We start from the raw sequence: 18,353 nt of genomic DNA, 5'->3' as shown, positions 1-18,353 counted from the left end.
GTCAGAGCCTAGAGAAGACATGACCAGTGTATCTTGCGATGATGTATTAGGAATCAGTCCTTGATCTGATAAGCACGTAAATGCTATATTTTATACCCATATTTATACTAGGTAGGACTCGATATTTTGGTTAATGACAATATTTTAGTGCTTTTGTAGAAAGTACAAGCAAATTCGATCGTCCGAAAATAAAATGGCTAAGCTACACGTAATAGAGGCGTTTGCGTCACAAAGCACCAAACCTACTTCTCAGTGCACCAAACGGATACCTTAATTAAACGAGGCTGCCACTTATGCAGAAGCACCTTGCCATTTCACGAAGTTGTCAAAGTGGGCAGGGATGTTATGTGTTGGCAGTAGTAAATAAAAGGAAGAAATAAATGGGTGACGTGTCAAGGTCTACACCACATCTCATTTTCTTATTAAACCAGAACAACAATTCTAAGCAGCTGCCGTCACCACCAAACTTATTTGACGAAAATGAAGGTCATTCTTTTGATAAAGTTTCGGAACTGTAAACGATGGTGGAGGTGATTGAATTTGGAAGTTGCGAGCAGTTGGCAGTCAACAAGTTAGTTGTCTGTGTATTGTTCGAAGGGTCTGCTGGTGTAAAAAGCTATGAAACTGGTCGTGGTCAGTTAGACGTCAGTGAAGAAGAAAGAATGGAGATGGAGAACGATGGTCCTGCTGCTGATGGCGGAAGTATCATGAGGCTGTTTCGATGGTGCAGTCAAGAAGAGTGGACGATGGGTTATTATCGAGTTGAACGGGTGCTGGTGAACGGTGTACTGCAACCTACAGAAACACATCAATGGAGTCTGGGGTTGTCAGTTTATTTTGTGGAGATCGAGGACCTGAATGGAGATGACAGTGATGGATTTATGTCTCAGGTAGGCAACTACAATGGGTTTCTAAAATAAGAAGAACTAATGGTGAAAGGGAGCTGTTGCTGCAGCAATGGAAACGAGACAACGAGCTGGTGTTGTGGATTCGAGACAGTGGCACTATTTGGTGCTGTGGGTTTTGGAAAGTCGGACTTTGGCACTGGCCGGAGTGTAGAAAGTGATGCTGTCGTGGGATTCAGGGAGTACTTGAACTTTGAATGGGCCGTTGGCTAGACTAGTTTTGGACTGGGCCTAGGCAACTTTGCTAGGTCTAAAAATGGATTTGCGCAGCACATAAAAGAGAGAATGAACAAAAACAGAAGGGGAGGCCGACTGGAGTTCTATTTTTCAGAGAGTTGCGTCTACATGCCAAAACCAGAGAAGAAAGGAGGCCGGTTGACGGAAGAGATCGAAGGCGTTCTAGAGCACAATAGCCTAAGTTCATTACTTCATGTAGGTTACAATTTTATGTGTTAGTATTTGATAATCCATGCTTAGGTTGATTCTTTTGATGGGTTATGCTTAGACGAAGCAAATAATAATTGTGAATCTATAAATTATGTTTTAGATAATTCTTTCGTTATTATAATTTGATAGGTCATGCTTAGAAATTTGATGGGCTATACTTAGGAGATGCGAGTTTATGATCGGAAATTATATCAATAATAGGTGTTGCAATAGAACAAAGCTGTAAACACATATTTGGAATTAGAGTTCTTTTCGGTACATAATTATAAATAGTAGTGTAATTCATAGACCCTAGTTACAAACTCCTTCTCATTGTGTTTTATTAATCTTAGTTTCTTTTGTTTCGTTCTTTCTAAATCCTTAATTCTAAAAATCAAAAACATCATTGTCGGTTAATTTATTAGAGATATTGGTTATAGTATTTCCACCGCTCCTCGTGGGAACGACCCGCACTTGCCTCTGTCTACTAGTTAGACACCGTGCGATTGCGGTTATCACATATATATGCAATCCCGCAAGCCTATCAATCTCAAAAAGGGTGAGTCGTTCTTACATGAGATATGCAAATCTCCTCTCTGGGTCATAAGTCCGTCGGGGACGTATTTACGCATCTACAGAGCCTACATGACCAGCAACATCTCGTCGAGGATGTATACTAGGAATCATGGCATCACAATCAACTACCTCTCGCGAAGACATGCTGGAATTGTGGCTGTTCTGGTTCATAAGTCTGTCGGGGACGTTTTACGCTCTACAGAACCTATGTGACCAGCAATATATCGTCAAGGATGTGCGCTAGGAATCACGACATCACGGTCATTAGTGTCTCGCGGGGACGTATACAAGAAATTCTGGCTAGGGATTCCTTGAGGGCCAAGGGCTTAATCTCTCCCGTGAGAGTTGAATTCTGTCTATAAGGTTGAAATGACACTTTTGCCCCTTATCCAAATTTCACCATCTACGGCTACCATACGATTAATATTATTGTGAGGTGATTGATATTTCTAGGCTGTTCTTCGGGAATATAAGTCTGGTATATCAATTGGTTCATGTTCACCTTGATTTATCAAAAGACGGAACAAAATTCATAGGTATTTCTGTGGGAGACAGATTTATCTATTTAATAGACATTTCTGTGTGAGACAAGTTGGTTTATCAAGTATTCGACTTTGGGTCGTAGCAACTCTAAGGTTTGGGTGAGATCAGCTAAGGGAATCAAGTGCGCACAGTCCTGCTGGGATTCAGAGGCGTAAAGAGTGTAACTGTACCTTGATCAGTGTAAGATTGGTTAGGGCTCAACTACATTCCAGTACGAAGTTAACTTGGAGTAGACTAGTGTTTGTAGCGTCTTCATACAATGTGGTGTTCAAATATGGACCAGCTCCCGGGGTTTTTCTGCATTTGCGGTTTCCTCGTTAACAAAATTTTTGGTGTCTGTGTTATTTCTTTTCCGCATTATATTTTCTATATAATTGAAATATCACTGGTTGTGCGTAAGTTCAATCAATTGTGAATCCAACCTTTGGTTGTTGATTAAATTGATTGACACTTAGATATTGGTTTTTGATACCGTCAAAGTTATTTCTTATATTCAATCGGGCTCGCAAATTCCTATTTGTTTGATTGCAGATTGAATTGAGAAATTGAGATACAACTCTTGGATATACTTTTCTTGAGATTGAGTCTGAATGTCTAGTTGATTCTCTCGAAAGTATATTGGAGTTTTTCCATACAGATTGATATTTGGTGTGGTTGTTAGGCTCCCGTTTTTCACTAGGGTGGTTACTTTTAGTTAGCAAGTGTGTCATAAATTTAATAAATTTTAGGTTTTTCAGTTGATGGTATTAATTTTTACTGTTTGCAGGTTTCTCATTTGGTTATAATAGCTCAATTTGATTTCTTGATTCAGTCGAGTAGCTCTAGTTTTGACGTATGTTCTTTAAATTCAGATGTAATTTTTCCAGTCATCCATGTAATCGATTCTGATCATGTATTCGCTAAAATCTAGTAATTTAAGGTTCATTGTTCAAAAAAAAATGCAATTGATTTGGCTATGTGAATTTGGCTCTACCTACGCAGGGTTTCCGCCGGTTGCCCAGGTAAACTTTTTTATTCGAAGTAGAGGTATTGCGCTAAGATGACGTACTAATTATTTTCTGATAGTGGTTATGCATTGAACAACCTGAACTAACAGGTCATCTCCCAATTTTATTTTGCTGATAAGTGGTTTTCTGCATTAATGATATTAATTTTTTTAGATAGGTTTTTTGGGCACTACTCCTTTTTGGAGGGGGACCGTGATTTTCTTAGGACACCTACCCTACACTTATAAGGGGAGTCCTTAATTGAGGGAATGACTAACTTACCTCGTACCTAATATAAATCAATAACAAAACAAATTCAAATCCATACCCTTCAGCTAGCCGAATTTCTGAGTTTGAAAAAAAAAATTCTCATCTTCTTCTCTTTTCCCACAAACCCATTAATTTCAATTCGTTTTTGGTTGAAAAAAAATTAAATAGTAATCATCAAAATAAGTTGAAAATGGAAGTTACCGTAACAAGTTTGATTAGGATAATTTTGAAAAAAAACCTAGTTTTGTAACTGTTAGAGCATTGCTCGGTTGAACTCACAAGTGTTGATATCTCAAGCTTGTTGTCAAATTTATTTGATCAAAACTATATCTTGATTTTTAGTCTACATTTAGTCAAGTCTCGGATTAGGATAGAAGTGTTTAGTTGAGTACCAGACATCACTGCGTTCTACCATTTGAAGGCGAACATCAAGCGAAGCTTTTGGAAAACTTCTTCAACAAAAGGTAAGTGAAGACTGAACCACCTATTTTTCAAGTTTTCACCTTTCTATGTATGAGACATCGTCGCATGACTAAATTAGACAGTGCATGCATAACAGAAATTTTGAGTCAAGTTTATCTAAATTAACCGTTCTCGAAATATGCTAAGCTTAAGAACATTTGTTCATACTTGATGAATTTGGTTAAGAACAATTTTGAAAAAGCGGGGGTCTAACAACCACACCAAATATTTCGTTTAGGAAATATGTATGGACTAACTCCAATATAATTCCAAGAGAATCAACTAGACAGTCAGACTCAATCAAGGAAAATATATCCAAGAGTTATATCTCTGTTTCTCAATGTAATCAACAAATCAAACAGATGGAAATCCGTGAGCCTGATTATTATGAGAATCAACTTGAACGGTACCAAAGACCAATGTTCAAGTGTCAATCAACAACCAAAGGTTGGATTTACCAATTTATTGAACTACGCACAACCTGTGATATTTCAATTATATAGAAAATATAATATGGAAAAAAAATAACACAGACGCCAGAAGTTTTGTTAACGAGGAAACCGTAAATGGAGAAAAACCCCGGGACCTAGTCCATATTTGAACACCATACTGTATAAAGCCGCTACATATTCTAACCTAATACAAGTTAACTTCGAACTGGAATGTAGTTGAGCCCTAACCAACCTCACACTGATTAAGGTACAATCGCGTTCCTTACGCCTCTGAATCCCAGCAGGACTCTACGCACTTGATTCCCTTAGCTGATCTCACCCATATCGAAGAGTTGCTACAATCCAAAGTCGAAGACTTGATAAAAAAAATCTGTCTCACACAGAAAAGTCTATTTGAATAGATAGATTTGTCTCCCACATAAATACCTATGAAGTTTTGTTCCGTATTTTGATAAATCAAGGTGAACAGGAACCAATTGATAACCCGGTCTTATATTCCCGAAGAACAGCCTAGAAATATCAATCACCTCACAATAACTTAACTATATGGTAGTAGAACAAGTTATTGTGGAATCACAAAGTGAAAAGGCGAGGGTACCCAAATATACCTAAAACTTTTCCTACCTATAAGTCTTTTCTCCGAAAGTGATTGTCTATGGACTGAGTCGAGACAATACAACTAATCGGTTCACACTTCGTGTGATTGTTTATGGATATGATATCGAGACAATACAACAACGAAGTATGTTTACTTGATACAAAGGTTCAGACTTAACCAGACACAATAGAATTGCTTATAAAGTAAATAGGAATTAACATTTGTGTAATTTACTTTAATTATAATAAAATAATTATAATGCGGAAAATAAAAGTAATGACACAGCAAGATTTTGTTAACGAGGAAACCGCAAATGCAGAAAAACCCCGGGACCTAGTCCAGAATTGAATACTCTCAGGATTAAGACGCTACACAAAATTACACCTAACTTCGTATAGTTGAGACCAAGTAACTAACCCTATAGTTCACTTAGTTCCGTCTGTACTCCCACGCCTCCGACCTATGAATAAGTCACGTACTTGGAACAATCCCTTTGGTTCGTATTCCAAACAGTAAAGAAACAAGAAATCTGTTTGGTATCAACTCTATTCAACCAAGTGATATGAGTCGGACAAAGGCTCTTCCGTTTATCTTAACATAAACTCCTTCGTCGGGTCTAGATGTATCTTATGTTCAATCACCCTAAGGTAATCGTTTAAGATTCAGCCAAGAACCCTTTTAATCCGAAGAACCGTGTTGATGCCGATCTACTCAATTAATCAATCCAATCTACCACAAAGATAAACCGATTATTAATTGGATCATCTTTTACCGAAACAAGTATTGTGCACACCTAAGATTATAAAACCCAAGTCAGATCTTCAATATCTTCTTTGTCTTCAAATCTTCTTAAATCTTCAACAAAAACCTGCACACAATCACTTGAATCTCTTGTCATCAATCACGCACAGAACGGAGTCTGTTAACAATGGATTATCACAAGATCGTCTTTAGAACTAACAACAGTCTAAAGATCCATGCCGAAACTCTGAACTAGTTTGAGTGAATCTTATATCAGAAGAGAAGATTCTCAAGAATAAACAAACTCGGTGCAATCGGATTTCAACCACCGTTAGTCAATCAAATCAATCGAAAACAAAGATAAACCGCAATTATCTAGTTTCCCACCAACGGTTCGCGCTAGAGATTCTCAATCCCAAAGAAGACTTTAAAATGAGCGGTCGTAAGAGATTTTACCTAATTAGATTACTCTCATCTCCGAGAAGCGGCTACACCAGTAACAAAGACAAAAGAGGAAGTCTGTTGTTACGAAGGATTAGTTTGCTAGAAAGGCAAACTTCGTGTATTTATAGACAAGGAAGTTCGGACACCAAGGAATTTCCAAAACCGAAAATATTCTCAAGATATTCATAAATGCACAGATTCGGTTTTCATAATTCCTGGAAATGCTCTGTCCAAAAATAACAATCAAAATCTCTTGGAAAATATAATTAGTAAATGCACACTACTAATTCTGTAATTTCTATACAAATGAAATTAATAACCTTAATTAAAAGATTCTTAACTTATTTTTGTTTCAATCCCGGGATTCTCTTCCCTTAGCCGTTAAAGAATATCTTTGAACAATTATAGAAATAAACATTCTCAGCACGTGTTCAAAGTTTGTCGACATCTTAACTTTGTAAGTTCTCTTTCACACTTACAATCTTGAAACCGATTTAGAATTGGTTCATCTGACTTTCAAGAACTATGTGATTGATCAAACCAACATTCAATCACAATCATGGGTTTACGGTTCTACCAAAACAAGTTTCGGTTCTACCTCCATGTGAGTACTACGCATAGCCACACTAGCTTCCCAAAATATTCGGTTGACTAGGTATTAGGATTGGTTCCCCACATATATATGGTATCTAACTTATATGTGTTGCACATGTTCACAGGATCGGTTCCCCTTTCTGCTGTAAACCTTGTTGCACCCCATACAAGGATCGGTTCCCCTTGATGTACTGCACCCCTTACAAGGATCGGTTCCCTTTCCCCAAAGCAGACATAATCTGATCATACCAAGGTGATTACTTAAGATTGGTTTTACTAATAAAAGTTATACCAATACAAAAGTTAGGCCTTTGTGAATAGTTCTACCAAAAACACAACAAGTTGTGAGCGGTTCTACTTTATCACACATATTGGTTGTTCATAAGATATGCAATGAATAACAAAACCAATAACACCTGGAAATTTCTTTTTTCGGTTCACAAAACAAGTTTATGAACTTACTTCCTTAGAACACATGTAAACATTGTTCCCTAGGATGAAATCCTCACCTCATACCCATACATAATCACAATAGCATTCAAATGATCATGTCGATGTCTTATCTACAAAGTTTAATGGTTAAACAATAAACCTCGTATTGTAGTCCTTAATACTATGTCTATCTAGAGTTTAAATATGCTTCGCAGTTATGTTTTCAATATGCACGACTTGAAAGATACGTTAGGGAATGAAACAGTTCAAGTCAAATATCACAAACCTCAAGTGGAAGGATGATTGTTGTCGTTGTAGCTCCTTGCTTCTTCTCGCAATACTTGTACTGTCTCATATCCTAATACTTTCAAGCTAACCTATACGAAGTTTAACTCTAGTACATAATCAAGCGACTCTTAATATGAGTTTTGATTCACTAAAATATGACAACCAAACTTGACATACCAACGCTTGGTGGGTTCAACCGATCCATGCTCTAACACAAAGAATAAGACGAAGAGCTTTGTGACTACTTTTTATATCTTACCTATCGGAGATAAATCTCGAGCAAATCTTAGAGAAGATAGTACTGAAAACGATAGAAAAAAGTAAGATCAGAACACGCAACTATAGAGAAAATAGTTTGGTCTGGCTTCAGAATCCCAATGAAGTCTTTAAGTTGTTAATCTATAATGATTTTAGGAAAAACCTAGGTTAAAGGAGAATCGACTCTAGTCGCAACTAGTATCACACAGGAGGATTGGGGATTAGGTTTCCGAGTTTCTAGAGTTCTCCCTTATATAGTCTTCAAATCAGATATTGATAACTTTGGAACAAAACAATCAATATTCACCGTTAGATGAAACATGATTTAAGATTCAAGCTAATATGTTTAAACCGTTAGATGGACTTTAGATTATTACAAACAAATGAAATATACCTTCATTTGGATAAGGGTAACCGTACCTAAACGTGTATATTGAGTTGGCTCAATAACTCTTAACCGAAGTCAACCATATGAACACTTTTCTCTTAACCTTGTTATCTTAACACTTTTAGATCAATTGATAATCAAATGAATCTAATTGTGTTACTCATAGAGTTGTTCAATTCCTTATATTCACATAGAAGTATACAAGACACAATTGAAGCAAAATCGGATTGATTCAGAAGAATCAGTTCATGAACATTTTAGCCACGGTTTGCAAAGATTGCATTCCTTAATTTATAAATGTATTTGTTCATGTGTATGAAGTCATAATAACCGATTTAAGAACTTGAATCACTTAAGTTTGCAAATGAGTATGCAAACTTAAGTTCCGGACATTGATCACAAGTCGACAGTTTTCAAACGGGTACACAAACTTTAGCTCCGGACCGAACTCAGTTGAAACCTTTTACGAACGGGTATGCAAACTTGGTTCCCGGACTTCAACAGTTAAATCAGTTTACGAACGGATATGCAAACTTAAATACCCTGACATAAACAGTTGAATCAGTTTGTGAACGGGTATGCAAATTTTTCCGGTCTTGAATTCCGTCAAAATAGTTCGTACATTAAGTACATAAACCGTACTTTATCTAGACATGGGTTTTAGATTTTAACTCCTATTTCAATCATTGAAACATTCTTAGAAGACGACAATAGCTGTCTCACACAAACTATTAGCTTATAAGCAATTTTCAAGTGATCGAATGATCAATACGAAACATTCTGAGCCTACATCAATTGACTGTCTCACACAAATCATGAAAGATGTTACCAGGTGATTTTCACTTGATCATCTTTTGATTTTCATCAAGAATAATGATGAACATGGTTAAAGCAAAAATATGTCCAACACTATTTCGAGAAAGATATAAGCGAGCTAAACTCAGCTCGAAATATCAAATGTGTATAATGTGAAGTCAATGTAGCTATAAAACTTTTGTCTCAATTGGAGATATAATAGAATAGACTTCTGAGCGATAGATGAGTTCAAGTCTCCACATACCTTTTGTTGATGAATTTCCACAAGCTCCCTTTAGGCTAAGTCTTATGGTGTGCTAATCTAGCAGCTAGATTAGCAGTCCACGTCAGCTAGGACTACCTCCTAAGTCTTATGGGAGTGCTAATCTAGCAGCTATATTTGCAGTTCACGTTAACCCGGCGTTGAACCATTTAGCGAAAAGGTGTTTTTTTTGGTTCAACGCTTCAATCTCGCTGTTAGATCAAATGCGAGCACTTGCTAGGAGAGAGAACTAGTGTTAACAAATAGACAAGACTTTTTTTTTTGAACTGCAACACTTAATTGCTAATCTAGCAGTTCAATCTATCCCATAAGACTTAGTCTTAGTAGTTCTACGTCTTCAATCAATGAACGCCGTGAAGTCTAAAGCTCAACTAAACATTTTATCTTAATCCGAGACATAGCTATAAGTAGACTAGAAATCAATACTTATAGTTTTGACAACTAAACTTGACAAACAAGCTTGAGATAGCAACGCTTGCGAGTTCAACTGAGCAGTGCTCTAACAATCTCCCCCTTTGTAAATTTTAGTGACAAAACTATCAATACATATGGATTACAAAATAAATAAACTTTGTAGCTTCTCATCCAAATGATTGATTTCCTTGGTTCTTCAACATTCCTTGAATTCTTCGTCACTCCAAGTACTTTACTGATTCTGAACGTGTTCAACTCAGCATCATAGTTGTTGAAGATCCGTAGCCATAACAATACGAAAACAGAAGTTCTCTTATATTGTTATACAGTGTTATAGTATTATTACACAACATCAAAGTTCAATTATATCACAACTTTGACAATAATACTATGGTGATATGTATCACCCCCCCTTAGTCAATACTTCATCTCACATGAAAACCACTCCGCCTTACATAATGATCCGTAAACCATATGTATATGTAGTGTGACAAATAATTCTCCCCCTTTTGTCAATATAAATTGGCAAAGGTACGAAAACTAGCGGGATCATAATGAAATTCTCAAAGAGATATTTCATGACTAAACTAGAACATATCAACTTTGTTTCTATGATTTCACATAGTCGAAACTTAGTGTATTCATCAAGGAGTTTATAAATATACAAGATAACTCCTACAATGTTCCACAGCCGCACTCCCCACAAAGATTTGGCAATTAAGCACAAGTTCAATTAAGAACTCTCCCCCATAAAATGTCATTCCCGAAAGAACAACAAGAGCGACCTTACTTCTACAAGAAAAGAAGGATTTTTTTGGACATTAAAAAATCTCATGAAACATGAATTTGTATCCAGAAAACTCGAATAAATTAACCACGATAGAACCTTAATGATTAATTTAATCGGAAATGCTCAACATAAGAAAACTTACGGAGCCATACAGTACTTTCACATAGAAGTGGATCAGAGAAAGATCAATACTGCGGAATATTCAAAAGCTCATTCTATATTTTATCAATATTCATAATGACATAATAGACTTAACTTTTGACATATATGGGACAATCACAGTTCACGGACGTAAACACACATATCCCATAACATTTTTTGCAATATATAAAACCAATAAATATTAATACTGCAAAATCATCTTCCAAATAACTTAATTAGAATTTAAATAAATAAATCTGAAACATTGCAAGATGAAAATCGTTGGCAATAGCTATGTGTAATCACAATATTTGTTATTCCAAACCCTAGTTATCCTTCTTAAAAATACAAGGATAAATTCTCATATGAAGTTTCCTAGACATCAAAACGAAGAGACAAACTAACTCGTAAAGACCATACAAGATTATGTGCCCTTAAAAGGTAGAATCAATCTTTTTAGCACGAATTTACACCAAGAATGGCTACCAAAGACATACAAAAATATTTTCTTAATAAAAAGAAAATACAAAGTCATTAACAACCATGCACCGTAGTTCACATAAGAGAATTGTGAACATTCAAGAAATCCCAGAGTAATGCGTACTACTGCCCATTCTTGAAATTTCTTCTTTGTGATTCACCAACAACATTCTTACAAAAGATACAAATGAGATTAGAAAAGAATTACTCAAAGAATCCATGTGCCCAAGTCCAAGAGAAGTGGAACAAGTGCGACGAAACGGAGCAAAACACTCAAAAACAAGAAACGGAAAAAATAACAATCTTAACTCATACAAATCCAGGGTTTCTCATCACCATTCTTAAGAGAATTCAAAGAGGAAAAGAATGCAAAAATAATGAGGTCATTCTGAGTTCGGAAGAAGAAGTTACGGGCAAAACAAGCTTTTTATCGAATACCGAAGACAGGAAAAGTTTGCAAACGGGATTTCGTGACCTGGAGCAGTTTGCAAACTGGTATGCGAACTGAAGTCCCTGGATTTTAATTTTAAATGATGGTATACTTACCTGGTATGTATACCATGAAAACCAAATATCCTGAACTACTATTTTCAAGCATAAACATTTAAGAACCTTAAACACAAATCAAGTTAGGTAGACATGAACGATACACAAGGTACATGGATCATAAAAACATAAATCTTACTCAAGTTTATATACATACCTTTTTTAGAGGAATCCAATCGAATTTCTACGGCCTTACCAAAGATTCACAATCATACCTAACACAATATGTGCATCCCAATTCTTATGCTTCCCTCACCGTATACATAACAAGGCATTCCTTGGTGAGGATGCACTTACAACACAATCAAGTTGTGTTGAGGTGAACAATGTCTTTCTCACCACAAGTGACTGAAATAGACCTTTCCGCAACTATGGATTTTTCACCATCTATAGTTTTTGGCTTATTGTGTTCCACTTTTGGATTTTCATGAAAGAGATCGCTTGTAGACCCTTTCACATCCAAATCCATCTTTCCAAAGAACTTTTTAAGTTCCAACATCATGGATACTGCCTTCTCCATAGTCATGGAGTTTTCTGGGAAATCATTCCTTTTCACACTCAAAGCATCATTGACTTTCTTTGGTATCCACCTCTGAGTGTGTTTAGGAACAACCAGAGCCTTCTTCCCATTACTCTCTTCTAGAATTCTCGGAAGAGAAATGGATTGACTATTCTTTTGCAAGTTAATATTTCTCCAATTGGGAGTATCGGATTTTTTCTTCGTATTTACGAAGTTATCCTTTTGATAACCATTATTATTGTGAAAAGGATTCGTATGACGTTTATAGGAAAATCTAGGTTTATCACAACACTGATTCCTTTGCCTAAAGGTTGGATAGTTACAACCTGTAAAGTTAAGGGGATTAGTCTTAACATAAGATCTTAATTTCACAACTTCTTGTGATGCAAAAACAAGAACATCATGAAGTTTCTCAACCCTTATACGAAAACGACATCTCCTTTCCAGGTGAACTTTATTTCCGCAATAATGACAAATATAAGGAACGTTCTTACCCGGATTCATGTGTGATGTTTGTGGAGGTTGATATACTTTGCTCTTTCGAACCTTAAGTGTCAGTAAAGGAATTTCACATTTGCCATAAGTGGAAACCTTTTGTTGAGAAGAATCACTAGCCTTGACAAATTTTACCTCTTTGCTAGTACTTAGAGCATCTATTCCCTTATAGCCCAATCCTCGTGTATCACGAAGATTTTTACTTGCTCCTAGCATAGTGGATAATTTTCTTGAACTAGTATTGAACTTTTTCAAGTCATCTTCCAACATCTTGATTTTATCAAGAGCAACAACTAAATTAGCCTCAAGGCGTTTTTCTCGAGTGAGATAAGCGCTTTCTCTGTCATAAAAACTTGCTTGCTAAGAGTTAATCCTTGCTTCAGTTTCTGCAAGTCTGTCTTCCAACAAGAAGTATTTTTGATAAACATTATCACGTTCAAGCGACTTTCTACTCAGGTTTTCCTCAAAATCTTTGAGGATCGATTCGTAAGAGCGATTCGAAACATAAAGACCTCCGTAAATCCTTTTCAATTTCTTGTTTTCTCGGCAGAGAAGAATCAGAAGAGGTGTGATATGAGAAGTACTCATCTTCTTTTCCAACGAATTAAATAGCTTAACATACCCTGATACTTCCTCGTCAACATCTCTATCGATATCTGAATCACCTTCATCAGAAAGTTCATCCAATTGTTCTTCTAGGTGTGTTTCCCAATCACCAACAATTTCAACATCAAGAGAATGTTTAGATATTAACTTAGATATGACAGTTTTCTCAGGTGAATCCAAGCTTTGAAAAATATTTGGTAATTTCTGAACTGGTACGTTATTAGAGATAGACTCGTCCATATAATCAGATTACTACAAACACATACTTATGAGGTCTTAGCGTGTTTGCCTGCTCTGATACCAATTGAAAAAGCATGGGTCTAACAACCACACCCAATATTTCGTTTAGGCAATCTGTATGGACTAACTCCAATATAATTCCAAGAGAATCAACTAGACAGTCAGACTCAATCAAGGAAAATATATCCAAGAGTTATATCTCTGTTTCTCAATGTAATCAGCAAATCAAACAGAGATAAATCCGTGAGCCTGATTATAATGAGAAACAACTTGAACGGTACCAAAGACCAATGTTCAAGTGTCAATCAATTTCAATCAAAAACCATAGGTTGGATTTACCAATTGATTGAACTACGCACAACCTGTGATATTTCAATTATATAGAAAATATAATGCGGAAAAGAAAAAACACAGACACCAGAAGTTTTGTTAACGAGGAAACCACAAATGCATAAAAACCCTGGGACCTAGTCCGGATTTGAACACCACACTGTATTATGCCGCTACAGAATCTAGCCTACTATTAGTTAACTTAGGACTGGAATATATTTGAGCCCTACCCATCTCACACTGATTAAGGTACAGTCGTGTTCCTTACGCCTCTGAATCCCAGTAGGACTATACGCACTTGATTCCCTTAGCTAATCTCACCCACAACTAAGAGTTGCTACGACCCAAAGTCGAAGACTTGATAAACAAATCTTTCTCACATAGAAAAGTTTATTTGAATAGATAAATATGTCTTCCACAGAAATATCTACGAAGTTTTGTTCCGTCTTTTGATAAATCAAGGTGAACATGAACCAATTGATAATCTGGTCTTATATTCCCGAAGAACGTCCTAATATCAATCACCTCACAATAACTTAACTATATGGTAGTAGAACAAGTTATTGTGGAATCACAAAGAATAAGACGAAGAGCTTTGTGACTACTTTTTATATCCTACCTATCGGAGATAAATCTCGAGAAAATCTTAGAGAATATAATACTCAATACGATAGAAAAAAGTAAGATCAGAACACGGGAACTACAGAGAAAATAGTTGCGTCTGGCTTCAGAATCCCAATGAAGTCTTTAAGTCGTTAACCTATAATGGTTTTAGGAAAAACCGAGGTTAAAGGAGAATCGACTCTAGTCGCAACTAGTATCACGCAGGAGATGTGGGGATTAGGTTTCCCAGTTGCTAGAGTTCTCCATTATATAGTCTTCAAATCAGGGTTTGATAACTTTGGAACAAAACAATCGATATTCACCGTTAGATGAAACCTACTTTAAGATTCAAGCTAATATCTTTCAACTGTTAGATGGTCTTTTGCTTGTTACACACAAATGAAATATACCTTCATTTAAATAAGGGTAACCGTACCTAAATGTGTATATTGAGTTGGCTCAATAACAGTTAACTGAAGTTAGCCATATGAATACTTTTCTCTTAACCTTGTTCATCTTAACACTTCTAGATCAATTGATAATCAAATAAATTTAATTGTGTTACTCATAGAGTTGTTCAATTGTTTATATTCTCATAGAAGTATACAAGACACAATTGAAGCAAAATCGGATTGATTCAAAAGAATCGGTTCATGAATATTGTAGCAACGATTTGCAAAGATTGCATTCCTTAATTTATAAATGAATTTTTTCATGAGTATGAAATCATAGTTAACCGATTTAAGAGCTTGAACCACTTAAGTTTGCAAACGGGTACGCAAACTTAAGTTCCGGACATTGATCACAAGCCGACAGTTTGCAAACGGATACGCAAACATTAGCTCCGGACCGAACTCAGTTGAAACCAATTGTGAACGGGTATGCAAACTTGGTTTCCGGACTTCAAATTTTAAACCACTTTGCGAACGGGTATGCAAACTTAAGTACCCTGACTTAAACAGTTGAATAAGTTTGCGAACGGGTATGCAAACTTCCGGTCTTGAATTCCGTCAAAACAGTTCGTACACTAAGTACACAAACCGTAATGTATCCAGACATGGGTTTTAGCTCTTAACTCCCATTTCAATCATTGAAACATTCTTAGAAGACGATAATAGTTGTCTCACACAAACTATTAGATTATAAGCAATTTTCAAGTGATCGAATGATCAGTACGAAACATTCTGAGCCTATATCAAATGACTGTCTCACACAAATCATGAAAGATGTTACCAGGAGATTTTCACATGATCATCTTTTGACTTTCGTCAAGAATAATAACGAACGTGGTTAAAGCAAAAATCTTTCCAACACATATTTCGAGAACGATATAAGCGAGTTAAACTCAGCTCGAAATATCAAATGTGTATAATGTGAAGTCTATATAGCTATACGACATTTGTCTTAATAGGAGATAGAATATAATAGACTTATGAGTGATAGATGAGTTCAAGTCTCCACATACCTTTTGTTGATGAAGTTCCACAAGATCCCCTTGGTAGTTCTTCGTCTTCAATAATGAACGTCGTGAAGTCTAAATCTCAACTACACATTCTATCCTAATCCGAGACATAGCTATAAGTAGACTAGAAATCAAGACTTATAGTTTTGACAACTACACTTGACAAACAAGCTTGAGATAGTAACGCTTACGAGTTTATGATTCAAGATCTAATCATTTGAAAATATCCTGGAACAGTGATATGTGTCATTGATGTTATTCGAGAATGTTTCAAATCGATTATTAGAGGGATATAGAACTACTATAAATCTGGATACATGATAGTTCACATTCTGGGAGAACTATTATAAGTCCAGAGCCGCAGTACATGTACTAAGTACACGTACCGGCGTAGCTATAGTTCGGCAGCAAATTTTTGGTATGCATACTTGGTATCCATACCATAAAAAGTCTGTTGACTCGTGAACCAGGAAGGTACACATACCTAGTATGCAAACCGGAAAAGATCTGTTGGTTTCCAAACCAAAAAGGTACACGTACCCAGTATGCAAACCATAAAATAACTCTGAGTTCCTGAACCTGTTTTACATACCCGGTACATGTAAATTGACAAAAATATTCATAAACAGGTACAGTACAGGTATCAGGTACACGTACTTACCCTGTCGAATATTTTCAGATGCATCAGAATTATTTTTATGAGATAATCGACATTTGAACAACTTTTTAAAAATACTATCTAGACATGTTTGATCACATTTGTGACTCAAGTTTAAAGTCTTAAAGTGTTATATAAAAATGGTTAAGCTTATCGTTCAATTGGTAGTTTCGTCTAACCTTTATGAACATGTCATTGTACATGGTTAGGTTATGGTTGATCCTAACCATAGTGTGTATTTTGTTATATTAATCTCAAGTCAATTTTTTCATCTAACGGTGATTATTGATTGCTTGATTCCAAAGATACCTTAGTTTAAATCAAAAGCGACCTTGACCTTGAAAGTCTTATAAGGAGAACCTCAAACAATTGGGATCTTTGAATCCCCGACACTATTATTTTGTGTCCTAGTTGTAAACTAGAGTCATCCTCTCCTTTAAACCTTTTTAGGTTTAGCGACTAAAAAGATTCACCTAGGGATTTGTGAAGCCAGGTCCAACTATCTTTATCTTGATAGTTCGTGTATCCTAATTTTGTTTTGATTATTGATCTTTGCTCCAACAAACAAGATAGATAGAAATTACATAGTTCTTCGTCTCAGACTTTGAGATTCCATAAGTTTCTACTTGTGAGGTGAATAATAATCTAGGCTGCTCTTCGGGAGTCAGAAACTGGATTTTGAGGTTTCCTAGACTTTTTCTATTGCAATCGATTTCCTACCTCACCTTGATCTTTGATCAGAATGGAAATCACATATAGGCTTATCTCTGAGAGGAAGATTGGTTTAAAGTCTTCAATTGAGTTGAATCAACTCTTACGGCTGTAAAGGACTTCATCTAAGGGAATCAATTGCACGGAGTCCCGTTGGACTCAAGGAGTGCGATTGTAACTGAATCGTTGTGACGGTAGATTCGGTTTCAACTACATTCCAGTCTGAAGTTCTGATAGTAGGCTAAAGTCTGTAGCGGCATAATACAGTTTGGTGTTCAAATATGGACTAGGTCCCGGGGTTGTTTTTTTTTTTTTGCATTTGCGGTTTCCTCGTTAACAAAATTTCTGGTGTCTGTTTTATTTCTTTTCCGCATTATATTATTTATCTTTATAGTTGAAATATCACAAGTTGTACATAAATCAATCAAAGTAGATATATTCATCCTTGTTTGTTGGATACAACTTGATTGATCTTTGAAACCGTCCAAGTACTCTCACGGAATAATCAGGTTCACAAACTTGTCTCTGTTTACATTTTGATTGTGAGAGAAAGAGATATAAGATCTTCATATAATTCTTGATATTCATTAGGTTGAACTCTCGGAAATGTATTTGAGTTTAGTCCATACAGGTTGCCTAAGAAAAAGTTTGTGGTGTATTTTGGTATCCCCACGTTTTCAATAATCGAACTTTTAAGGATAAAGAACACTTCGGTTGAGTCGCACAACTTTTTTTTGTAATCGAACTCTTATATGTATAGCCAAATGTTGAGTTTCGTTGTACCGTAAAAAAAAAATCTTAACCGAACTTTTCTTTGTATATCCAAATGTTGAGTTTGATTGATTCGCTAAACTTTTGCGAGCATGTCGAACAAAGAGTCCGGCAACATAGGGAACCTTGCGAGCATGCCGAACTT

This window comes from Papaver somniferum, chromosome 7 (genome assembly GCF_003573695.1).
Source record: "Papaver somniferum cultivar HN1 chromosome 7, ASM357369v1, whole genome shotgun sequence".
In the NCBI taxonomy this organism is placed as follows: domain Eukaryota; kingdom Viridiplantae; phylum Streptophyta; class Magnoliopsida; order Ranunculales; family Papaveraceae; genus Papaver; species Papaver somniferum.
Note: the sequence above shows the minus strand (reverse complement) of the source record.